At 51.4% G+C, this 22,992-nt stretch overlaps 1 long non-coding RNA gene across 2 annotated transcripts in view; it reads right to left on the bottom strand.

The window, feature by feature from the left end:
* Positions 1 to 22,992, bottom strand: part of LOC147821537 (uncharacterized) — a 36,301-nt gene that overhangs the window by 10,747 nt on the left and 2,562 nt on the right. Inside the window, exons 2-3 of one of the 2 annotated variants that reach the window (XR_015446970.1) lie at positions 19,954 to 20,007; positions 18,548 to 18,648 (exon numbers count right to left, since the gene is read on the bottom strand). This is a non-coding gene — a long non-coding RNA (uncharacterized LOC147821537). The remainder of the gene's footprint in view (positions 1 to 18,547; positions 18,649 to 19,953; positions 20,008 to 22,992) is intronic. The other variant, XR_015446971.1, reaches the window with a different exon arrangement.

Genomic DNA, 22,992 nt, shown 5'->3' with positions numbered 1-22,992 from the left:
ATGAAACAATTGTTATATGCAGAGGTGAAATTATGGATGACTTTTCCCTTTCTCTGTTGTGACAAATTGTGACATAATAAAGCATACAGTATATATTCAGTCTCTGCTCCCCAGTTCCTGCCAGAGTTCCTAAAGCCTTGTAATTTCCTGAGTGACAATATGCTAGGAGAACCTTCTGCTCTAATACTTTGCCTTGACTTTCCTAAAATAGCAATCCTAAATCCTTTGGAATGTCCTAGTGAAAGGCGCATCTTCTGATCAGCGAGGTCACTGCTGTGGGTTCCTAGACCGTTTCAGGATGGGGGGTGGTCACAAGAAAGGCCAGTTCACAGTCAAGCTTGGAACTTCCGGTCCCATACCCTGTGCTCTGGGGAGGGGAGAGGGGCTAGAGACTGAGTTAATAATTGATCATGCCTATTTGACGAAGCCTCTGTAAAAATCCCCAAAGTACGGGGCTAAGAGGCTTCCAGGTAGGTGACTGTATCCACATGCTGGGAAGATAAGACAGGGGCTCCTGAGCTCAGGACTCTTCTGGACTACTCCCTATGAACCTCTTATCTGATTATTTATTTACATCTTTCCTTGTTTTTTGCTGTTGGTTGTTGGTGGTGGTGACTGTTGTTGTTGTTGTTGTTGTTGTTGTTTTATGGTGCTGGGAATTGAACTCAGAATCTCACACATCTTAAGTAGGCACTCTACCACTGAGCTACATCCTCAGCCTATCTTTTATAATATAGTTTATAGTAAACAAGTAAATATACAAGAAAGAAATGTTTCTCTGAGTTCTGTGGGCCATTAAGCAATCACCATAAGTGGAAAGGCCTGAATTTTAGCCAAGACAGAGGGTGACCATCCTGGACTCATTACCTGGGACTGGTGTCTGAAGGGGGCAGTCTGTAGAACTGAGCGCTTACCTGCAGGGGCTCCATCAACTCTAAGTAATTACTGCCAAAATTAACCTGCACACACAGTTTTGTCCCCAGAGAACTGGAGAGTTTCTTGGTGTAGAAAACCCACACACTTAATATTAAAATGTTGTGAATGAAGAAACAATTTTCTTTTACAAATGTTAATTGTATACTTTGATATTTTAATACTGGCAAAATATATCATAAGGACAACTTTTGAGCAAAACATTTTCTTGATTTTTTAAAAAAATTTTGTTGAAGTAAAATATTCAACATAGCTAGGCATAAAGGTGCTCACCTATTATCCCAACTACTAAGGAGGGTGACAGAGGAGCATCACAAATTTTGAAGTCAGCCTGAGAAACTTAGCAAGACTTTATCTCAAAATAAAATAATAAAAAAGGGGCTAGTGAGGCAGCTCAATGTAGAGTGCTTGCCTACCATGCATGAGACCCTGGGTTCAATACCCAGAAATGGAAAAAAAATCTCCTAATATAGAATGTATCATCTTAACCAGTTTGGTGTACAGTTCAGTACCCAGTATACTCACACTTCTGTATAACCATCCATCTTCTGTACAACATCATCCATCTTCATAACTTTTTCATCTTTGCAAACTGAAACTCTACCCATTAAACAACATCTCCCAGTCACTCCCTGCCCTAACCCTTGGCAACCACCTTTCTATTCCTAGACTTAGTTTCTCTCAGTCAGCCCTTTGCTGACCGATGGGATTGCTTCTATGTACAAAGGCCTTCCTACATGTATGTGATTCAGTCTGTTGCAAATAAAGCTAACATAAAATGGGATTGGAGGAAGCAGAAGTGGAAACAAAAACTGAACATGGGCCTCCTATCCAGTCCCCAGGGGCCCTGCCTTAGGTGTGCCTGACTCTTCTGCATCAAGAAGTTAATTTCTGGAGTCACTTCCATTTTGTGTATCCAGTGGCAGTTCTCATACATCCCCCATCCCAATATATCGCTGCCACTTAATGTCCTCAGTGAGTCCATCTATGATGAGGCTTCTGCCTTCCTTTACCATTTTAGTCCTGGCAATGAACCCATGATGTTTGGTTATGACTCTGGATTTTTAAGTCTTTGTTCTGCAAGACCTCTTGCCCTCAAGTCCCACCCAACTGGAAGCCATCTCTGTGAGCAAAACATACCAAACATCAGGAAAAGTAATGATTCATTAGTCAGCAAACATCCAAAGTGTTGCCTGCATGCCTTTCTGCTTGCTGGCCTAACCAACACAGTTCCAAAGCTATTAGGTAGGGCCAAGCAGGGCAAGCATCCTTGCCAGGACAAAAGCAGGTGAGGTTGTTTGGCCCAGCACAGAGAAGGGCATCTGGACTAGTGGCAGGGGATGTAAGGAGAGATGGGTTACACACACAGGAATGATGAAAGACAGGCTTCTCACTGCAGAAGAGCTTTACGAGTAAAGAAGGAAAACTGAATGAACCATGTGATATTGAGTTTAGAACTGCCAAGTATCAGCGTGAATTCATGTCCTCCAACATGGGCAGATAAACAGATTAAAAATATACACACATACAGATAATATACATATACTTTATTCTCTAACTCTTTCCATTAATGATTTTATTTCCCATGAAATGTTTACTCAATCAATGCAGTTGGCATACCAGATCCATAAATTCTGCACCTACAGATTAATCTAACTGTGGATCCAAAATACATAGGTACCTCAGCTCACAAACAATTTGGTTTGCAGACAAAAGCATTTGACAAAATTTTGTTTTTGTTTGCAAACTTTATATTAGGTGACAAACACAACCGCAGCCATCTTTCCTGCACAAACACGAATGTAGACATCTTTTCCAAAACTGTAGAACAAACTAAGTTCCTGAACCAAGGTACCATGGTATTTGAAAAAGATTGTGTTCTATTGAGCTGGGGATTTAGCTTAGTGGTTTTTCCACCTGCTGTGCAAGTGCAAGGACCTGAGTTCAATCCCTGGTACCAAAAAAGAAAGACTGTATCATATTGAAATGTACAGATTTTTTTGTCATTGTTTGCTGAACAGCACAGTATAACAACTATCTACATAGCATTTACATTGTATCAAGTATAAAGTGATCTGGAGATGATTTAAAGTATACAGAAGGATACATGCAGTTTACATAAAAATATTACATCATTTTACATAAGGGACTTGAACATCCTTGGATTTTGCTATCCCAAAGATTCCCAGAATCGGGCCGGGGATTTAGCTCAGTGGTTCCACCACCTGCCTCAAAAGTGCAAGGACCTGAGTTTGATCCCCAGTACCAAAAAAAGAAAGAAAAGAAAGAAAAGAAAATGAATGGAACATATTGCAAGAACATCAGCCAGCTTGAAAATGTCCCCCTATCCAGAGATAGGAGAATTTGAGCATCAAAATAAATGATGAGCCAAGGTTTAGTGTCCTAAGCCTGTAAACTCAGCCCTCTAGAAGCTTGAGGGAGGAGGATCCCATGTTCAAGCCCAGCCTGGGCAACTTATCAGTTTAATGATACTCTCTTCAAAATAAATAAATTAAAAGGGCTGGGGATATAACTCAGTGTGAAGAGCTTCAGTTCAATCCCCAACACCACCTCAAAAATAAAATAAAGATAAATAATGAGTAAAGTAGGAATCCCTTACTCTACACTAATATAAAAAATAAATGAATTAATAGAGAAGAAAATCTTTTTTTCCACACAGAAGATGCCAACTAATAAATGCAGTAGTAATAATGGACTTGCCAAGGATCATAGTAACAATTAAGCCAAGAAACATCAATGATATAAAAACCAGTGGGAGTAAGTTCAATGAGGATCAGGATGTTTACATATTTACATCTCTCCACAAAGTGCTTTGTAATTACAAAAGAGAGAAAAGTGATTTACCAGAGGAAAAATCTTGAAGACACTATTTGAATCAAATGACACAAAGTTAACACCACCTGAAATGGAACAAATTGACATGGATGCGCTGCCATCGGACACGATGCATCACTTCTGGGATTCTCTATCAAAAGTGCGGAAGTAGGATTTAATATGAGCAAACATCAGACAAGCCCAAATTAAAAGATAGTCTACAAAATAACCAACTTATCATCCCCAAGTGTCAAGGTCATGAAAATCAAGACTAAGGAACTGTCCCAGGTTTAAAAAAAAAAAAAAAAAAAAAAAGATGAATGAGATGTGATACCCACGGGCTGAAAAGTAACTCAGGGCCAGAGGCTTACCTAGCTGTGCAAAGCCCTAGGTTTGATCCCTAGCACTGCAAAAACAAAACAAAACAAAAAATGATAACTGAAAGCAAGAGCATATGATTCTGGACTGAATCCTTTTACTACAAAGGACATTATTGGGACAACTGGTCAAAGAGGAATGGAGTCTAAAGATTAGATGGCAGCGATCCCCCGTACCAAAAGCAAAACCAAAACAAAGATTAGATGGTAGTAACACGTTAATCTTGAATTTCTGATTTTAATGGTTGTCTTGTAATTAAGTAAGAGAGAGAACATTTTTGTTTGTAGAAAACCCACATTAAAGTATTTGGGGGCTGAGAGCTATTAGGTCAGCAAACCACTCACAAATAGTTCAAAGGAAAAAAAATATTCTCTGAACTATTCCAGCAGCTTTTCCCTAAATTAGAAATGATTCAGAACAAAAATGTCCCCAAAATGTATGTCAGCTATAACCAAAGGCTCTGACTCTTCATTTATCTCACTAAAATCAAAGTCTATAGCCAGCTCAGGCGGCCAAACCTGCTCATCCTGACTATCAGGGACAGAGTGCCAGGCGTAGGCTGAGCAAACACCTCTCGATACAGGGTTCAGGTCCAAGACTGGGCAGAGAAGGGCTGGACCAAGGCTGCAGGCCAAGACTTAAGTGACAAAGCTCTAAACCAAACACTCAAGGAGTGGGGCAGAAGCCTGTGGCCTCTGGGGCCTGGGGTAGGAGGAGAACAAATCAGGATTCTTTCCACACCCAGCTGGGACCAAGACCTTCCCCTCAGGCCCTGAGCACTCAGAAAAGGTGGAGCTTGGGAAGGGGAGGGGAGAGAGGAAGTGGAGATTACAGAGCCTTTCACATTATGTTTATATTTACTGATGTTATTGAAGTCATTAAACCTTGTTGTGCTTGGACCTCTGTGTCAGGTCCCCAGTGCGGCTTCCCTAGCAGGGATGGGCAGGGATCAACTGGTGTGTAGCTGCTGGAACCAAATGGGGGCTGCCTTGCAGCATTTGTGAGGTTTGGTTTTTCCCCCAGAAAAGCTGCTTCTTCACGTTTTCATCTCTCTACAGGTTTGATGTTTTCCTGGGATAGTTATGCAAATGTCAAGAGTAGAAAATAACTTAACATCTGTTGGTCTATAATTCTTCCATGTGACTGTGAACTGCTGTCCTATGAGGGCTATACAAATCCACTCTCATGCCACCCTTTTTACCCATTCCCCCACAATTCCTAATGCGTCCTGGCCCACAGCAGGTGCTCAGTGAATGCATACTGGCTTTGTCTGTATCTCTGGAAGGCAAAGAGAGAAGCCCCACTTCTTCCATCCATTTTCATCCTGCAAAGACTCCCCTTGAGGCAACTTTATCCTTAATTAGGGTGTTTATGTAGGTAGGTGTCTAGAGTGGCTTGTTCATTTACTAAGAGATGGATAAGCCATCCTTCCCTGCCATAAGAAATTGATAAGTTCTTGGCCCCAGAGTAAGAATGGCCCCTAAAGATAAGAAGCTGAGCACTGGGGTTTGCAAGGAGAGACACACCTCCTCACCCCAGCAGAACACACACACACACACACACACACACACACACACACACGCGCGCGCGCCTAGCCAGAGGCACTGTCCATTGTACTGAAGGGGTGAAGTTTGTAGCAACAGGGAACAGAGCTCAGGCGGGGGTGTACAGAGATTAACAGGAGGAATTTCCACTCCAGATATTCAGCAAATCCTGGGGAATGCACATTTGCATCCTGACCAGAGATTGTTCAATCTAGATAAAGACTTGAGCTCTGGGGAAATCAGAGGCAAGGCTCTGGGCTTGCAAGCTGTATTCCAGAGCTCTGATGCAAGTGAAGGAATCCCCAGACAGGGCCAGCCCAGGGTTGAGGCTCCTGCCCCCAGGAGCCGAAGCAGCAGCTATGAAAGAATGCCTTCCAGGGCTCGTCAGGGCCTTTTCCAGTTGTTCCATCTGAAAAGCATCTGCCCATGAGGGAGCCCACGTCAATACCACCTTCAGCCCACAGAGCTGAGATGCTCAGTGCAGCCCCAGGGTCTTGTCTTCCAGCTCCTGAAATCCGGGTACTGGCAATGGGCATGGTGATAAGGTGGCAGCCAGGCACGTATCTGCTCCTGCCTCGGTCTGGCATCTGACCCCAGTGTGACCTCTCTCTTCTCCAATTTGGGCCTGACTCATGCTTCCAGAATGGAAACCGAAGAGTCTTGCTCCCCAGCTGTAGCTGACTCATGGCTGGTTCAGGGCTACTATGGAAGGGACTCATGGCAGCTGTCAACTCATAGAGAGAATACATGCACCTGCACTTCCTGAGTAACATGCCTGGCACCAGGTACCCCACCACCTTCATTCCCCAGGTATAATGACCCTGTGGGAGTTTAGCTCTTTCCCGGAAAGGAGGAGAGTAGGGCTCAGAGAGGATCAGACAGAGGTGAATTCAGAGCCCAGTCTCCTGGCTGCTAACTTACCCTCAGTGCACTCCTTGGGGCCAGCCAGCACCACTCCTGGGAATTGCCAGGTCTTCAATCTTTCTTCCAACCAGCATTTATAGAGGGCCTCCTCCGCTCTGCTTCATGGCCACTCAGACCCACCCAGCTCTCCTGAGGGACCAGAACTGACTGGGAAAAGGTCACCTGGGCCCCTGGTCCACCAAGTCCCTGCAATCCCATCTCAGTCAAGAGCAGGACCAGCAAGGCCTCAGTGGCTGGGGGACAGGTGTCTGGTTTGGGCAGGGACATCAGTTGGGCAACCCAGGCCTGCACCCAGAAGATGCTTCAGGGAAGGTGTCAGCCCTGCGGTGGTGGGTGGGTAAGATGCCAGGAGAATGCAGCCTCCTCTCATTCCTGTGGCTTCAGGTGCTGGGTGAGTCAGCCCTGACTGACTCAGGGGGACACATGGTGTCTGGGGCCTCATCTTTAAAAGCTTACAAATCACTAAATACTTCTCCTTTCAACCCAGCCCAGGAGGACATTCTCCACAGATGCACAGAGATAGCTCCCCTTGCACTGGAGACCCTCCTGAGGTCACCTCTCTCACACACAGGCCATGCTGTGAGCACCTCCATGCCTTCAGACACTCACTCCCTCAAATGCCCGTGTGTCTTCGCGCTGCTCCCATGCCTCATGTCCCCAGGCACAGGCGAGATTACACGTGTCGGGGCCCTCCTCCAAGGGCCCATAGTTAAACATTTGCAGGTATGCAAAGTCCGCAGGAGCCTGCATGCTATCCCTATGTGTGTATGCTTGTGTGAACTTAACACTCACACAAACACACACATCCAGATACAGACACTCAGAGAAATCACACATTCATATCAGAAACACGTATGCATCCCTAAGTGACATACTGTGCTCAAGTGTCCACACACACTCCATCACAACCACCACGGTCCAGCATAGGCGAGAAGCCGCAGCTGCTAGGAAGCTGCAATCTCTCTCCTCGCCTCTTGGGGGAGCTGTCAGGTCCCCAGCTCCAGCCCTGCGCTCTGTAGGGAAGGCTTCAACCGGAAGTTTCAACCTCCTCCCAACCATACCTGCTGCCTGGGGATCCAGGTGGGCACCAGGGAGCACCACTGGGCTATGTGCAGGGACCCAGCCTTGACGAGGGAGGAGAGGGACATCCAGGACCCTGGAATCCTGTGGGGTGTGGGAAGACCTCCTGCTCAGATGGGCAGGGACTCCAGGAAGGGAAAAGGGGCAGCTTGAACCAAAGTGGGGGCAAGTAAGTGGAAGAGAACTGGAAGGCACCAGGAGGAGGCTGAAGAGAGAAGATGTGAGTGCTGTGGAAATGGGAGATGGAAATAAGGACTGAGGGAAAGGAAATGGGAAGATCGATGCCAGGAGGTGAGTAGGAGATGAGGAGAAAGAAAAGAAAGGACAGTGGGGGAAAGAAGGGCCAGACAGGGACAGAGCAGTGAGGGGCAGGCTTGGGGTAGGAGGTGAGGGCAGCACAGAGGCCCCACACGTGGGGCAGGCTCGTGTGCCCTTGTCCTGCCGGTCCTGGCCTCTGCTCTGCTCCACTTTGTCCCTCCCTCATGCAGGCCCAGGATCTAAGGTGCCTGAGCTTTGAGATCCTGCAGGCAGGCAGGACTCACCTAACCACATGGAAGGCAGCTGATGTTGGGCTACACTGCCTCAGTACCTCAGTGGCCTGGCCTGCCACCTGCCTGGCACCCACATAAGGACTGCTCCCAACTTGATCCAGGTGCCTGAGGACAGGCAGGGGAACTGAGAGGCACTGGAGGGGAAGCACCCCTCATCCCCCGCTGGCCTGATGGCTTCCCCTGAGTGTGGACAAAGCTGGAAGCTGAGGCAGAGCCCAAAGTTCCTGCTACCCAAATTCCTCCTGGCCTGCTGCTGTGGAACCAAGGGGAGCAGTAAAATGCAAAGCTGCAGAGCCGGTCAGTCCCATCTTCTATGACCCCATCCTTCTCTTGCCCTGGTCCCGCAGCACTGAGTGGCTCAGATGCCTGAGAGACTGGGAGGTGTGAGAGCCCTCGTGTCTCAGAGGGGAACAGAAGGGCCAGGCTCCAGTCTCCTTCACCAGCTCTTTACTATGGACACTTTCCCAGAACTCCCTTCCCTCCAGCCCCACCACGCACTCTCAGCCGGTCAACACGCCCAGAGCCCAGCTCAGCCTTACAGTGGCCTTTAGGGGGCTGCTGGGCCCTGGGTTCTGTTTCTCCTTCTTTCCGCCTCCCATTATGTGGTACCCAGATAGAACCACATTCATTAATCACATACTCTGGGTGGCAGAAAAGGCATCACTCTCCCCCTCTTTCAGCTGGGAACGCTGAAGCTCAGAGAGGCAGTACTTCTGCTCTGACATCCTGTGCAGCAGACCGGCCTTGGAGGCCCGAAGGGAGAAGCTGGGGGAGCCACTCTCACAGATCTGCTCTTTCTCCAGCTGCAGCCCTCTGCCGCAGCCTTGCCTCTCCATCAGATCCCTGGCCCAGCCCATTCTCCCATGCTCCTCCCAGATTCCAACTCTCCCACTGGGCAGGCCCACCTCAAACTCCCCAGCTCTGGACTCCCCACCCACCCACTCTGTGATCACCCCATCCCTCCTCCTCATCACTCCCTTCGTGACAACTGAAGGCAAATCTCTCACCTTCCTCATTCCCATGGCACTGCAGCACCTGCCTCTGACCTCATCACTCCCTGCTTAGAACTCTCCAGTGGCTCCCAGCTGCCCTTGGGGTAGAACCACACTCAGGGTGGCATTCAAGACCCCTGCCAACTTTCCTGGCTTCATCCCCAGCCTTTGTCTTCCTCTGCCCCCAATGCCCACATCTGCTCTCAAATCACAAAACCACTCCCAAGTCCCCAGCTCAGCCTGCGGGGCTCAGCTTTAATTCCCCATGCATCTGCACCCACCATTCTGTGTGGGCCAAGTGCACCTCCAAAGTCCTGCAGCCTCTGCACCTCTCCCTTCCTGGATGTGTTCACCTCTACACACTGGTCTGGCTCCCCTCTGGTCTGTGACTCCTCTGCAGGAAGGGACACAGTCAGTCCCTGGTGGATGATTTCCCCAGCACCACACACACCACTCAGCACCAAGGAAGTGTGTTATAAATATTATCTGAATGATTATTAGATTCTAATGATTTCATTGATGCTGTGTGTCTGGCTCCCCTCACCGTCTTCATGGGCCAAGGGGAAGCTCACTGAGAGGTGAGGGAGCTGACTGTCGGTGTCCTCTGAGCCCCCACCCAGGGTTCCCTCTCTGAGAGCTAAGCCTGCCCCTCTGTGGGGTTTGTGAGGAGGAGCAGGCTCACCACAGAGCCTGAGGGCCCAAGGACCACTTGGTAGAACTGGCTGGGCACCTAAGGGAGAGCTGGGCACATGCCGCATCCACGCCAGGCGCCCTGGGCTCCCAGATCCCCTCACACACCACAAGGCAATGGCTGGCCTTAGAGGGCCCTGGATTCCTCAGGCTGCCTGCCAGTCCCTAGGCCCTGCAGAGCTGCCCAGAGGCCCCAAGGGTGACATCACCTCTGTGCAACAGAAGCTAGAGCGAGAAGATGATGCGCGTGGGCCCTGCCCTTGGGAAGCTCCCAGGTTGAGAAATAAGGAGTCAACCTGAGACGGGAGCCCAGGAAGACCCGGGCAGGCAGCCAGGCCAGGATGCAGGCAGACACACTTGGGTGGGAGAAAAGAGCAGCGGTCATGGTGGCTAGTCTTCATTCAGCACGGCAAAGGACAAGGCTCCAAGCTGAGCCGTTTGTAGAAGTTTTCTCATTTCGTCCTTACCATAGCTCTCCAGAGTTAGGTATCATTCTTGTTTTACACCCTGGAAATGGAGACTTGGGAAGATCTAGCACTTTGTGCCTGGCCACACAGCTCATCAAGGGTAGAGTTGGAATTCAAGCCCAAACCTGTCAACCCCTAACCCTATGCCCTTTCCACTCCACGTCATGGCGACTCCAACCTCTAGGTGGGGGTTGGTATTTCTCTTCCCAAAAAGAGCCTCAAGGCTCCCCACTGCCAACAGCACAGCCCCTCCCTGCTGAAGCTCCCCCATGATCTGGCTCCCACCTGCCTTTTCACCGTCCTCTCCACCCACACCCACCACACCTTAGAATTCAGTCTGGCCTTTTTCTAAGTTTTCCTCGCTGAATCTTCCCTTCTGCCACCCTTACAGGCCCAACAGCCTGCCCCATTCTACAGAAAAGGAAACAGAGAACTCAGTAGGTTAAGTAAGTAGCCCAAGGTCACACAGCTGGGAAGCAATTGAGCCTGGTTAGAACCTAGGTCATTAGAACATCAAGTAATAAAGCATTAATTTGTGTTCCAGACAATTAAGGAAGGCGAATTAGCAGGACATGCTGCTAATGGTTCAGGAGAGAGAAATCTGGCAGGTTTCGGAGTACACAAGGGCCAGCCAGGCCTTGAGAGATAGGCAGGCTCTGGATAGTGAACTTGAGATGGGAAAGCATAAGAAAAGTCCAGAGAAGAGGAAGGAGAGGCAGAAGAGAGAGGCTTTCAAAGCTAGGGAAACAATGCCATGTAGTGGGAAAAGTTGGCATGGTGGCATGGGAGTCACTTGCTATGTCCCCCCAACTTGCTGTGTGACCTTGGGCAATCTCACTCTCTTTCTCAAACATGTGATTCTCTTGCCTCAGCCTCCCAGAGTGTGTGCCTTCATCGCTAGCTAGCTCTTCCCTCTCTTGATTCCTTGTCTATGAAGGAAGAAACAGGCCTGGATGATCTCTGAGGTCCTATCTTCCCTAACAAGCTAAGACTCTGATTGTGTGTGTGTTGCTTCTGGGCCTTGAAACCAAGAGAATCAGTTGCCAGACTGCTGGCATGGGACAAAGATTTGGACACCGAGCATATACAGGGTCCAGCAGCCAATATGGCATCTGACAAGGGTACCCAGGTGCCATGCATCCCTTTTCTCCATTAATCCATCTGTAAGCATGTGTGCACTCCCTACTGGACCCACAGTGGGCCCTGTCCTGCCAAGCTGGCACCCAGGGGCAAAGGAGCCAAGATGGGAATGTGAGCTCACAGGGAAGGAATAGAGTGTGCCCACCACCAGCTAAAATCCTAGGCCCCAGTTCATTCTCCAAGAAAGGAGATAGGAATGGGGTCCTGGAAAGCGGAAGAGAAAATTCTGGAAGTAAGGGTGGGGTGTAGGGTTCGATTAAGTACCCTGTCAAATGGAAAAACATTTGAGGAACAAGAAAGGCACCCAATCATGACGGCACTGCACCAAACATAAAGTACATTGCAAGCCATCAGCAAAGGGACTGTCTGGCACAGCACAGACTCTGTGGAGAGCTCAAAAGGAGTGGGCCCAGAAAATGCATCACCAGAGGCTGTGGGCACGCACATGTGCACACACACACATTCACATGCACACACAAGCCTGCACAGACCCCAGCTTGGACAGCCATGCCCCCTCTTCCAGACAGCGCCCTTTGAGCTGCTGTCCCTCCAAGGAACATGCCCTGCCAATGACAAGCAACCTTGGAAGTCACAATATCTTCCTGTCTCCCCCTGCCCCTCTTGTTGCAGTTCTGATGCACTTGCTTCCTTCTGACTCAACATGTGCCAAAAACAGGCCCACCCACTCCACAGGGCTGACTTCCACCCTCAGGAATGAAAAGGTGGCTCTCAGCCCTCCCAGCCGTCTGATCTCCAGCCCTGCCCTCCAGAACCCTGTCTCAATGACCACCAAGGCTATCTGAAGGCAGAAGGGAGCACTCAGGAGCCCCCTGTCCTCCATCTTCTCCAGGCCTCGAAATGGATCCCAGAGCTAGGAGCTCACTCATGACGCCAGCCCTCCACTTACTGGCTATGAAAGCTCTGAGCTTCTGTGTTCTACAAGGTCATGGTGGAGATTCCAAAAAAATGCCTGCAAAGCCCTCGGTGACAAGCCCCATGCTTTTGTTATTATCTCTCTGAGATGTTACCTCCTGCCCTCATCCCACCACTCCCGCTTCTAAGTAAGAGGTTTTCCTTGAAGTCTAATCTCAAGGCTTCATGCCACTGCACTGGAGTCTGGGGACTGAGGTAAATACAAGAGGCTCGAACTGGCTGGTTGGAAAAGCCACCTCCCTGAGGGAGGACAGGGCCAAGAGGGGGATTACAGAGGCGCCGGGCCCAGGGCTGCTACATCCACCTGCCACAGCTCCTGGGAGATCAGGGACCTGCCAACTTACCCCACCCCATGAGCTCATGGCTGCATCTGCCAGGCACTGGCTCTGGGAGCAGGTGCTGACAACACTGTCTGGGCACAGAGCCCAAGGCCGGGAAGGTGGGAAGGCTGCTGAAAGCTCCTTCACAGCATCCCTCCAGCCTCCATGTGGGCTCTGTGGCCACTGACCCTCCACCTCTGCTCCTCTCAGGCCCCCTGGCACTGCCCACAGCCTCACTGCCTCTGCCCTCTCCCCAGAGACAAGAGGTGAGGGCAGGACAGCTCACTCTTCCTCCCTGGTACCCAGGCTCCCCTTCGTGCCCACACCGGATGGAATGCCCTTTTTTACGAGTTTGCTGGGCAGGGACAGAGAGCCAAATGCTGTCATTCCTGAGGTCACTGTGGGCATGCACCTAAAGGCCAGTTGAAAAGTGACTGCGAATCCCCAAATAGATGCCTCTGTCCCAGCTTCAGGGCGTCCCTAGAGGTAGGACAAACCAGGAGTCAACCTCAGCCCCAAATTTCTTCTGAGTCTTGACCTTCAACCCCTCCTTCCTCAGCCAGTTCCTGGATACACCTTCCCAAGCAATCCCCTCAATAATCCATCCCTGGGTCAAGAGACCCTTCACCAAGCCCTGGTCAGACCCATAGCTACAGCCTGCAGCTCCCTGGACCCAGCAAAGGACACCAGCTGGCAGGCCACAGGGGCTGAATGTCAGGGGTTCCCGTGTCACCCGACTTGTAGCCAAAGGTCTCAGGTCAGCCTAGGCCTCTGCCCTCACAGCACAGCCAGACACTTGCATGTCCCAGCTCCTGTCCCCACCAGGGATCTCCTACTGCCCACCCCACCCCCCAGATCCCCATCCTGCCTCATGGCCCACCCCTGCTGCAGGCACCCCAGGCCAGCTGTCTCTCCCTCTCCACCCACCTCCCCAGGCCTAGGGCAGGGACCACCTCTGCTCCCACCTGGGACCACCATGAGATGTGTCCATCTCCCTGCTCACCAAAGAAGCCCTCAAAAACCAGCAGTGTCTCTTCCTCATACAATGGCCCACCACACAGAGACACACACACACACACACACACACACACACACACAAGCACTATCCTTCCTCCCCACCCCTTCTGTAAAGGAAGGGGTACACTGGTCTCCTCCAGCTCAGGATACCTGTCTATCTGTGGTTTCTCTCCACTGCCCAGGCAAGGCACCAGCGTGGAAGCAGTCAGGCACAGACACAGGCCACTGGGCCCCCCACCCCCGACTCCTGAGTAGGGAGGTAGTGGCTATAGGAGCATCCTTGCTCTCTTCCCAGAATCTCCCTCCACCCTCCTCAGGGAAGCCACACTTCTCCCTCCTCCCTCTCCCCCACACTCCACACCCCACAGAGAAGACAAAATCCCTGGAGAGGAGGTCCTGGCTCAAAGCCACACCACATTTCCATGTCATTTTCAAGTGGCACCAAGTGGGCTAGGCAAGCATTTGGCTAGATAGTCCCCACCCAGGAGGCAGGTGAATTCCCAGGGTGACAGGTCACTGAGCTGGGTCTCTGGGATGGGGCCCCTAGGGACTGGCTTGTTATGGAACAATGACGCTGTGACGCCAGCTGCCCCCGCCTGCCCCCACCCCAAGAAAAGCCTTGTCCCTCCCAACCCATTCCACACTCCCCCGTTCTCAGAAGCTTTCCCTGGTCAACCCCACCCAACACTAACCACTGGCTTGCTCTGAGTCCCCTCAGCACTTAGATCCAAAATTATCTTGTGCCCATTTGCCCTGGTTTATATGGTTACTCTGCAAAAGTTCTCACAGACCTATGCCTTCCATGATCATCACTACCGGTAGTTGTGAGAGTTCCCAGCATTAATTAAGCCCATTTTGCTAGAGGATTAGTCCCTACCCTTAAGGAGTGCCAGGGAAGACTCTGGAATCTAAGCCACATCTCTCTTCCTGCAATTTTTTCCTCTTGATAATCAAGCAATCTCACTCAATGTCTGATTAAACTTGATGAAACTCCCAACAATGAGCAGCTTCTCCCTACATTCAAGTTCTTGCTTTGTTTGTTGGGGAGGCCCCAGATAAGGTCATATGGGGGCAGGAATCTCTAAGGGACATTTCTTCCTTCCTACTGCAAACCCTTCCAAGACCAGGTCGCCAGCCACACACCTGTAATCCCTGCAGTCTAGGAGGCTGAGGCAGGAGCATTGCAAATTCAAGCCCCAAGTGTGCAACCTAGCAACTTAGCAAGACCTTGCCTCAAAAAAAAAAATTTAAAGGGCTGGGATATAGCTCAGAGCAGAATCCCTGGTTTAATCCCCAACAGTGGAGGGTGGGGGCAGGATTTACTCTTCCTGGCCTCAGGAACTCAGCTGCCCACCCATGCTGTGTCTCCACCAGCATACCCAGCAGGCTGTGGGCAGACAGACACAGGGTGTAATCTTGGCTCTAGCACCTCCTGACTGTGTGGACCTAACCGTTCCGGACCTCTATTTCACTTCCTGTAAAATGAGCACAGTCACAGAAACACTATGAGGAGCGGTAAAGGCTGGAGCTGAGAAGCGTCAATCCCCTCAGTGAGTGGGGTGCTATTTGCTATTTTGGTGCAGTGGCCTCCCCAGCCTCAGCCCACCACTATCTTCAGTGAGGCCTGCACTAAGGGTAGGATGGTGTGCTCCTGAGGGGAAAGGGCTACCCCTGGGATTCAGGGCTGGGATTTTTTTGCCCCACTCTCTGGTCTGCTTTCTGCTGCCTTCACCCCACCCGTGGGTCTGACTGGCTACACCCTGGAGTCACAGGAGGAGTAGGGTTCCTTAGGCAGGTACAGATCCACAGGAGGGGCTCGTGGGGAGGCCCTCCCAGTACCCTGCTGTCCAGCACCTGCCTTTGAGCTTCCTGCTGCTCCTGAATGCCGAGTTTGGACCTTGTACGGGCAAATGTCAAAAGCAGGGACTCTTGGGGGCTGGTGGTGCAGCAAGGCATGTGACTCCAGCTGAATCTGAGTGCTGCCACTTGGGACCCAGTCACCCCAGACAGCACACCTAGGCCCTTACCCCAGGCTGCATGGTGGAGCAGACAAGCAAGGCCCAACCCAAGGTCCCTACTGTCCTGACCCTGCCTGAAGACAGTGGCTCAGGTATCTCCAGCTTTTTAACCTCAACCTACGGTAAGAATCCCATGTTACTCAGAGACCAATGCACGCCTTCATAAACAGTATTTGCAATGCGTGGGGACAGTGCCCATCCTCGTGACCACAGCCCTCCCAGGGTGTCCAACCTGCAGCTGCCTTTTTTCACAGTCCCCGTTTTTGTTTTGTTTTGTTTTTTGAGGGAAGAGGAATTGTCTTGGGCCACATATAAAATATATAAGTAATGCGTGCAAGTAACAAAACTTCCATATATATATATATATAACATTATTATTGCAGCATTTTTTTAAAAAAAGACCAAAAAGAAAAAGAAAAGGTGAGCCAGGCGTGGTAGTGCACACCTGTAATCCCAGCACTCTGTAGGCTGAGGCAGGAATTCAAATCTAGCCTGGGAAATTTAGTAACTTAGTGAGACTCTGTCTCAAAAATAAAAAATAGGGCCAGGGATTTAGCTCAGTGGTGCCACCACCTGCCTCGCAAGCACAAGGTCCTGAGTTCGATCTCCGGTACCTAAATAAATAAATAAATAAATAAATAAATGACTGGGGATGTAGCTCAGTGCAAAAGCCCTAGTTTCAATCCCCAGTACTGCAAAAAAATTAATGTGTGATCGCTAGGTATCCAGCCACAATTTGAGTGGTTCCTACATACAACTTATTTGGTGCCCAGAACAACCCTAGGAGGCAGGTGCTGCTCTGCAGAGGAGGACATGGCTGTCCACTTCCTCACAGACACCAACTCATTCCAGGCACACATCCCTGAACTCAGATAACCTCTACGAGTCCCAGTGAAGCAGGCAGAGTATGAAGCTCCTGGCCTAGCCAGGTAAACCTTCAGACCTGTAAGTGGAGCCCCAGCAGAGTGGGGAGTTCCAAGCTGTAAGAGTATGAAGGCAAAGCTGGGAGTTTGTGGAAAGGGGACAGTGACCCTTCCCCAGCTCCTCCTTCAGAACCCAGAAAGCCATTTTAACTTATTTCAATATAACAGGAAGACTTGGTGGGAGGAGCGAGGCTTCCTCAGTGGCCCCAATGCAAGGCAGCTTCCCCAGGGCCCTGCTACCCACTGACAGTCAGTCCCCAGCCCCTTCTCCCCAGAGGTGACTCCATAGCAGAGCACCTTGGGCACGGAGAGTGCCGCTCAGAAGGCTCATCGCCATTCCTTCACACAGCAAGAGGGCCTGAGGCTTTCCAGAGGGCAAGACAAACCCCAAGGAGTGGGTGCCAATGCTGATCAGGCTGCCAGCAGAGTCCAGTGCACCCCGTGAGGAGGGGCATCGTTAGGCCCAGGCAACAGTCATCCGGTTCTGCCGAGACAGAGGGCAGGGCCCAGACATGGGGCTTCCTGCCCAGGAATGCCACCAGCCAGCTGAAATTCCCAGCCCACGCAGTACCCGAGGGCTGGGGGGGAGGGGTGGGGTTCGTGTTTCCCCCACCTCCGTGACACCCAGCGGGAAATGTGTTGAGCTCGTCAACATCTCCCTGACCACAGGGCCAGTACCCCTTTGGCTCCTAAATGATAGGGCAGGAGCCAGGTCATTAGGCAGGGAGACTGTCATTAGTGCAGGTGATGCCACCACGCACAGACAATGGCAAACAGTCATTAGCAGCTGTGTCACAGGGTGAAGCAATGCTGGTGGGGGAGGGGCAGTGCTGGCCCTAAACCCACTCACACACAGGTTTACACACTTGAGCACTTACATTAAAACCAAACATGTGAGTAGACATACTGGCACATTCACACCCAGGGACCTAGACACACTTGCAAATCTGCACTCACTCACACATGGGGACCAGAGTGGGCATGTTTTATGTTCACACACAAGTGCAAGCAAACACACTCACACTCTCATATGTCCACATACTGACATAGTCTCACACTTGCACACTCACATTCAGAGTGTGAGTGAACACATGTTTACACACTCACCGGCACCTGCCTCGCAAGCGCAAGGTCCCGAGTTCGATCTCCGGTACCAAAAAAAAATAAAAAAACCACACACACACTCATACACAGGGACAGAGGAGACACATGTTCACACTTAGTCACACACTCACCCAGGCATACACACTGGGGCCATGACAAGATACACGTGCACAAGAAGTGCACAGGGCCTCCAACACCCTATATCACACCAGATGGGCCCTCGGGCCCTCCCACAATAAGACCCTCAATACCAAATGTTTCCCTGCACAGCAACAGATAAACACACTCTCCAGGGCTGGGAGGAAAGCCCCACAGACCAGCCCCATCACCCCATCCCACCCACCTGCTCCAAAGGGCACAGCACCCCAGAGAGGGAAACCAACCCAAACAGGGGCCCTGGGGCAGACCCCTCGGGTTCTCCACTACACTCTCTCTGCCCTCCCAACCCCAAGGCCAGTTCCGACCCTGCCTAACCCAGACCCTCACAGAATGGGGTGCAATAGTCATGCTTCTCAGAACCCCTGACCTTCCCAGAAGAGAGCAAGAGGAAGGTGGCCTGGGGATCAGGAGAGGGGGAGCAATGGAAGCCAGACCGTCCCAGCTGGGAATCCCTCTCCCACCCTCATGTGCAGGGCAGTGTGGCTCAAGCTGCAGTGCTGGGGAAGAGGAGAGGCAGACAGAGGGTGGATAGAGCTCACCATCAGACAGGGAGGCCACAGGGAGCAGAGTGGAGGCTGAGTCCTCTGGTCACTTCCTCCATCAGCCACTTGCGGACTGAGTGTATTCATTTCCTGTCACCCTATAACAATTTGCTATTAATCTAATTTGGTGTCTTAAGACAACATAATTGCCCTTACTTACTTACTATTGATTTATATAAATTGTGTGTATTCCTACAGCTCTGGAGGTCAGGAGTCTGAAATGGATCTTGCTGGGCTCCAGTCAAGGTGACAGCAAGGCTGTGCTCCTTCCAGAGGCTCCAGAGAAGCATCCCTGTCCTCACCTTTCCAGGCTCCTCAAGGCCGCCCACAGCTCTCAACTCCCTGTCCATCTTCACAGCCAGCACGGCCAGCGCAGCCTTTCTCGTGCCGCATCAGTCTTCTGCCCCTACCGTCCACATGTAAAGGACCGGTGACAACGCCCCCCGCCAGGCAATCTAGAATCTCTCCAATTATTCACTTAATCACATCTGCAAAGCCCATTTTGCAAGGATTAGGACTTGGACCTCTTTGGAGAGCTATTACTCTGCCTACCGTGTTGGGTGACTTTGGACAAATCCCTTAAGATGCAGACCCTCTGTGTCTTCAATGACAAACTGAAAATGGCCCCAACCATATGTGTGGTCAGAGGGATTTAAAAGCCACAGGGATGCTTGGAGCTCTGTCCTCCACCCACAGCAGTGTCCTCTCCCCGTCTGGCTTCCTGAGCATGGACAGGGAGAAGCATGCAGCAAGGCAAAGTGAGTAAGAGAACTCAGAAGCCAACGAGGGCTCTATGTGGGCTTGGGCAAGGGTCGGTGGAGGGTAGGGACTGTGAGACACGGATGTCTGTGGGGACCCTCGCAGCAGGGCCAGGGCGAGGTAAGGGGCGCCCTGACCTGAGGGTGCACACACCTCAGTGACCGGGCTCAGAAGGCAAGGCACACTGCTTCTGTTTACTCCTGCCTTCCTCTCCCTCATCTGTGGTGTGGGTTTCCAGGGCCCTGGGGCCAGCAGGCAGGTGGGAGGCCCTAGACCAGGCTGCTATTACCTTAGTAAGTGCAGACTATGGAATGATGACCAGGGAAGATACACCCCAAGTAGAGGAATCTCGGGCTGGAAAACAGTCATTAGTCCCCCATCCTGCCCAAAACTGTTTGTTCACTTAGGAGGCAGCAGCCAATGGCATGGCAGAGAGGAGCTAAGGCCATCAGATTCCTAGAGCAATGCTGCTCCATCCAGCGGCACCAGTGGGGTCCCTGACTGAGCCCACCTGTGCACATTGGCTGGCCCTCCAGCCTGCATCTCTGCTCCTCACCCCCACCTTCTTTTGTCACCCTTTGCAGCTCATGCTAACCCAGTTTTTATCCTACCTTCCCTACTTCCTCCAGAAACTCAGAGCTTACCTGGGCGGGACACTCGATTCTATGGCAGAAGATCTGGGTGCAAATCTCACTGTCCTGAAAAATGGAGACACGGTGGTTTGAGGCCTGCCTGGAAGTGCACCGGTGACACCAGTGACATGTGGGAGCACTGATAAACCTGGGTACTGACATGGGTTACAGGGGCACAAGGTAGCACTTTTGCCTCCTTCTCCGAGATGCAGTGAGCAGTGGCGGGCTCAGGCTGTCCTTTCACAGACCCACTGCCCTGGAGACTCCCCATTCCCATTGCATCAGAGGGTCCCCAGCAGGTGCTGGAGGAAGGACTCGGAAGGATGGGAGAGAGAAGCACAGCTGCCTGCACACAGTAGGTCCCTGGTAAGCAGAGGCTGAATGCATAAAGTTCAACTATGGAGCTCCCACTGTGTGCCAGCAGTGAGCTCAGCACTGAGAATGCAGACAAATGAACCATCCAAGTAGATGAAGCGTCCATTCCCCAGGTATGTCCTGGACTCCCGTCCAGGTCTGAGGACCCCTGGACGAGTTGGACGGTCTTCTATGGTGGGCTTGCAGGCTGGTGCCTCCCAGTCTGGCCAGGGCTTCCCAGGGCTGGCCAACCTGTTGGCTGGAGCGGTGCCCAGCACCACCCTAGGCTGCTGCCACCCTGGCAGGTGCACAGTCTCTCAACAGGGAACAGAACATGGTTTCGGTCTATTATCAGGCCAGATAAAGCTGAAGCTCCAGAGAATGATTTGGGCTTACAAATAAGCATCTCCGCATGCCCTACCACTCCCTCAGCCTCCTTTGTCAGCCACCTGCCTTCCAGTCCCTGTTTGCTCCTCTCTGAAAGCAGCCCCAAGGACAGGGACTCCTCCTAAATAGCTCTGTGCAGTGCCAGGAAGGGAAGGGGTAGAGGCAGGAACCAGCTGGGCAGGGGCAGCTGGAAGCAGGGGCTGGAAGGAAAGAGGTTCTGGAGGTCAGAGCACTGTTCTCAGAGGGAGTGACAGGCATTCTCACCTCTGAGATTGGGGAATGGACACCCCAGGTGCAACCCCGCTTTTCTCATCTTTGTATTTGCCCCACTCCTCAGCAAAGGGACAGGGCCCCCAAGAGAGATCCAAAAAGCAGGGGCAGGTAAGACTGATGATTCCTCCAGTAACCCCGATACCAGCAGTGGGGGCCTGGGAGGAGGTGAAACAGGTCCCCAGACCCTGTCTCCTCAGAGAAGGGAGGGGAGAGACCCTTGCCTAAGACAGCCATAGAGACTGGAGCTAAACAATAGAAGGCACACTGTGCATAATTCAACAGCTATGCATAGCACGCCTACTCTTCCAGTGCCAACAGAACCAAGAACAAACAAAGTTCCTTCCATCGTGAAGGTTGCTTATGAGAGCTTTTCCACTCAAAGCACAGGGAAGGGCTCTTGGTTGAGGGAGACTTCCTGCAGGGAGGAGCAGACAGAGCATACTGAGGGCCAGAGGAGACAGGAGGGTGGAGGAGCACTGGGTGGTTGTCGGAGGCCTGATAAATGAAGGCTGTAGGAACCCTGCTCATGGGTTGGATGTGAGCTGGGCACAAAAGATGGCCCAGAGAGTAGGAGCGGTGGAGTCTGCTGCTGGGCCTGCCATTTCCTCCCACAAAAGAAGCAGATGAGAGGATGCAGTGTTTCCCAGGGAAACCAAGCAGCCTGGGCTGCCTCTTGGTTCCCCCCAGGCAGGTGTCGAGCCACACGAGGAAGCCAGCCCCCCCCACCCTGCCCCTGCCGCCGGTTTCCCTTCCTCGGGCTGCTCTCCACCCAGAAGCGGGCCTGGCAAGCAGGCCAAAGTGCCACCAGCATGAGCCAGCACCCACACAGATGGGCACAGGCTGGGGTTTCCTGGGGAGGCTGGGCCAGTCCTAAGCCTGGGCCAAGGAACACTACATGCACCTTTCCTGGGTTCTACTTCAAAGAGAAGGGTCTGGGGCCTGTGGCTTGGTCCCTGCCCTGCCCTGCCCTTGGTGCATGTCTCTCTAAACTCCAGACCCAGTCAGACCTCTGCCAGATTGAGGAGACTTCCTCTTTCTTTCTTTTGCAAGGGCAGTCTACTCTTGTCACCCTTCAAGGTATTGGCTGTGACAGGAGTCAGTGTCCCATTGGACACTGATCAGGAAACTGAAGGAGTAGGAAGCAGGCCTCTGGAAGCTGAGTGGAGGACCCAGGTCAACCTGGTCAGCCCAGCTCCATCTGGAAAAGAGGCAGCCAGGTCCTGTGGGGCATGCTTCAGGGCTGGCCCCCGAGACAGGACGTCCCACACTGGACTCTTCCCCAGCCCATCTGGGGTCTACAATCCACAGCATCCCAAAGCTCTTGTGGGGTACCCTCTGTCACAATACAGTAGAACAAATGCCCCGTGCAGGAGGTGGCCTTTTACCTATCCTGGAAAGGCACCAACTATGCACCAGGCACTGGGTCAGCCCTGGGACACAGAGGGAACAGACCCCTGCACTGTCCCTGTGCTAACTGCCCTTGGCCAGGGAGGCAGAGCCAAACACGTCAACAACCAACAATAAATAATTACAAATTGGACTAAGTGCTCTGAAGACAGGAAAGTGTAATTAGCCTGTGCTTCCTCCCCCGGCCCTTGAGGCTGCCCTCATTACAGAGCAACAGCCGCCTGAGCTCCACAGCATGCTTCATGGTCAAGTGCCTGGCATAGCAAGGGGGGTGACAATGGTTTGAGCATTTATTAAATGAAACTGGAAAAAAATGATCATCCAATATAACCTAATTGTACGGGCCCTTCCGATCCAGAGAGGCCAAGCATTTGACCCCAAACCACACAACTGATGAGTGGTAGAACCACAGAGAGAAACCAGGAGAAACTAGGTCTCCTAGCAGAAGGTCCAGGGCTCCTGCCACTACCCCCTGCCATCCCTCAGCCAGTCTCGAACCAGGTCCCAGGCTCCAGTAATCTGCAGTATCCCAGCCATCTCAGTTGCCTGCTTTGCAGACCAGTGCTGTCCAATAAAATTGTATGTAAGATGACATTTTTCTGTTTGCACCACCTGCACAGACACGAGGCA

This window comes from Heterocephalus glaber, unplaced genomic scaffold, assembly GCF_053883595.1.
Source record: "Heterocephalus glaber isolate CG9 unplaced genomic scaffold, H.glaber_assembly_v1.0 deba00001733, whole genome shotgun sequence".
In the NCBI taxonomy this organism is placed as follows: Eukaryota; Metazoa; Chordata; class Mammalia; order Rodentia; family Bathyergidae; genus Heterocephalus; species Heterocephalus glaber.
The sequence above is the reverse complement of the archived record's forward strand: the minus strand, read 5'-3'. Positions and strand labels throughout refer to the sequence as shown.